Source organism: Octodon degus, unplaced genomic scaffold, assembly GCF_000260255.1.
Source record: "Octodon degus isolate 3935 unplaced genomic scaffold, OctDeg1.0 scaffold00032, whole genome shotgun sequence".
Lineage (NCBI taxonomy): Eukaryota > Metazoa > Chordata > Mammalia > Rodentia > Octodontidae > Octodon > Octodon degus.
Genome location: NW_004524608.1, coordinates 3,570,505 through 3,573,483, shown reverse-complemented (window position 1 = coordinate 3,573,483; position 2,979 = coordinate 3,570,505). Strand labels below are relative to the sequence as shown.

At 42.3% G+C, this 2,979-nt stretch overlaps 1 protein-coding gene and 1 pseudogene across 3 annotated transcripts in view; one reads left to right on the top strand and one right to left on the bottom strand.

The window, feature by feature from the left end:
- The window catches only part of Gatad2b (GATA zinc finger domain containing 2B), a 103,951-nt gene that overhangs the window by 79,602 nt on the left and 21,370 nt on the right, over positions 1–2,979 (bottom strand). The window lies entirely within an intron of this gene.
- Positions 634–1,118, top strand: LOC105742028 (annotated as a pseudogene).

The window sequence follows — 2,979 nt, the reverse complement described above, 5'->3', positions numbered from 1 at the left end:
CTCTGACAAATGGAATTTACCCTCATAAATTAGTGTTCTAAATTTCTTACTAAGAACCTAATTAAATACCTGATACATTAAAAAAAAAAGAATTGCCTTTTTTTTTTTTTTTTTGAGACGGGGTCTCATTAAGCAATTCAAGGTAGCCTTGAATCCACTATGAAGCCCAGGCTGGCCTCAAATTCATGGTGATCCTCGTGCTTCAGCCTCCTCAGTGCTGGGATTACAGGCATGTACCAACACACCCAGCAATAATAGTTTTTTTTTTTTGTACTGGGAATCCAACTCAGGATTGAGCTTGCCAGGCAGGCACTTGTGCTGCTGAGCTATATCCCTGGCCCAACTAACTTTGAAAAGTTTACAATTGCGGGCCAGCCAGATAGCTCAGCAGATAGCTCAGTGGATTAAAGCACCTGCTTAGGCACAAACAAGATGCATACCATGCCAGCCCAACCCCCAAAGCACACTGAGCAACTGAGACTGGGTGTGGTGGTATGTGCCCATAATCCCAGCGTTTGGGAGGCTGAAAACAGAAGGATTACTACAAGTCCAATCTGGGTAGTGAGACCCTGTAGACTCTGTACTAAATACGTTAAAAAAAAAAAAGGAAAAGAAAAAAAGATTACTGCTTTCTGTCCGACATCTTGACGGGCCTGCAGTGGTCTTCGCTGCTCTCCGGGCTCCGCGATGCCGCCCAAAGACGACAAGAAGAAGAAAGATGCCGGAAAGTCGGCCAAGAAAGACAAAGACCCAGTGAACAAATCTGGGGGCAAGGCCAAAAAAAAGAAGTGGTCCAAAGGCAAAGTTCGGGACAAGCTGAACAACTTGGTTCTGTTCGATAAAGCTACTTACGACAAACTCTGTAAGGAAGTTCCCAACTATAAACTCATAACGCCTGCTGTGGTCTCTGAGAGACTGAAGATCCGTGGATCACTGGCCAGAGCAGCCCTTCAGGAGCTCCTTAGTAAAAGGCTTATCAAGTTGGTTTCAAAGCACAGAGCTCAAGTTATTTATACCAGAAATACCAAGGGTGGAGATGCTCCTGCCGCTGGTGAAGATGCATGATGAATAGGCTCAACCAGGTGTACATTTGGAAAAAATAAAATTTTATTATTAAATGAAAAAAAAGAAAAAGAAAAAGAAAAAAAGATTACTGTTAACCAGGCATGGTGGGGCATACCTGTAATCCCAATACACCTGGATAGTGAGGCAGAAGGTTTTCAAAGTCAAAACCAACCTGGGCAATTTAGCAATCCCTGTCTCAAACAAAGAAGGAAAGGAGAGAAGGGAAGGAAGACTAGGCAACATAGCTCAGGAAGAAGGACATATGGAGTTCAATCCCAACTACAGTGCCACCCAAAAAAAATTCCCTGAAGACAGGTTAAATAAAAAACAACAAAACTACAGCGTCTCACTATACTCTATGCTGTCCAGGCTGGCCTCAAACTCCTGGGCTCAAGTGATCCTCCTGCCTCAGCTTCCATGGTAGCTAGGATTATAGGCATTATAGGCATGTATGGTATGTGCCAGCATAACCAGCACAAATAGGGAATGCTTTGTGTTTGTTTTTCTTTGCAGTACTCCAGGTTGAAACAATTGTCTTTACACTCAACTATATCCCTATCCCCTGCCCCATTTTTTTATTTTTTTTTTTGGGGGGGGGTCTTTTTGAGACAGGGTCTTGCTATGCAGTTCAGGCTGGCCTTGAGCTTACTTTGTAGCCCAGGCTGGTCTCACAATGATCCTCCCGCCTCAGCCTCCCAATTTCTGGAATTACAGGCATGCCAACATGCCCTGCATCCCCAGCTTTTTTTTTTTTTAAGACAAGGTCTTGCTAAAATTGCCCAGATAAGACTCAAGATAGTGATTCTCCTGCCTCAGTTGCCAAAAGTACTAGAATTACATCATGTGCTACTAGGTCTGGGCACAGCTGTTTTGTTTGCAGAACTGGAGATGAAACTCAGGGATTCTACCATTGAGCTAATTCCCCAGCCTTGTTTATTTTTTATTTTAAGACAGGATCTCATTAAATTGCCCAGGGTACACTTGAATTTTCAATTCTCCTGCTTCAAACCTCCCTCACTGCTGGGATTACTACACTCAGCTCAACTAGAATTTTTTTTTTTTCAACTAGAGATTTTTGATGTAGTTTTCCCACAGAAGTTTCAAAAGCAGAATGATTTTTAAAAATTTAATATATCACTTATTATTGCTACTATTTCAATGGGTCACAGCTAGTAGAGTTTTTTAATCTCAGTACTATTAACAATTTGGACCACATAATTTTTTGTTGTTAGTCGCTAGATGTTTAACAGCCCATCTGACCCCTATGTACATAAACTAATAGCATTAACACTTTCAGTTTTGAAAATCAAAACTCAGGGCCGGCCAAATAGCTGAGCAGATGAAAGTGCCTGCTTAGGCAGACACAAGGGCCAGGGGTTCGACCCGGCCTGCTTTGCCAGGCCTGCCCCCTGAGATGGGGGTTGAGACTAGGCGTGGCTATGCACGCCTGCTATCCCAGCTCTTGGGAGGCTGAACACAGGCGGATCTCTACAAGTCCGATCTACGTAGTGAAACCCTGTAGACCCTGTACTAAAATAAGAAAGAAAATCAAAACATCCTCCCAGCTAAGAATCATTATATTAACCAACACCAAAACAATTTTAGTTTCAACAGTCTCTTAACCTGGAGGTGAACACAAATGCTACCAGAGAAAGCTAGAATAGTGGTTCTTTCAAAGATGAGAATGGTAATTACTATGAGGGGACATGAAAAAGACTTCTAGTCAAAGATACTCTGTATCTAGGTGATCATTCTATAAAACATTTCCCTCCATATGTACATTGTATTTCAGGGGATAACAGTTTAATAAAAATTGGTAAGCAGGAGAATGGTGCATTTCCTTTCGTCAATTAGTGACAGAAATTAAGTACAGGGGGGTCAGGTAGATGGCTCAGTAGAATAAGCGCTCGCCTG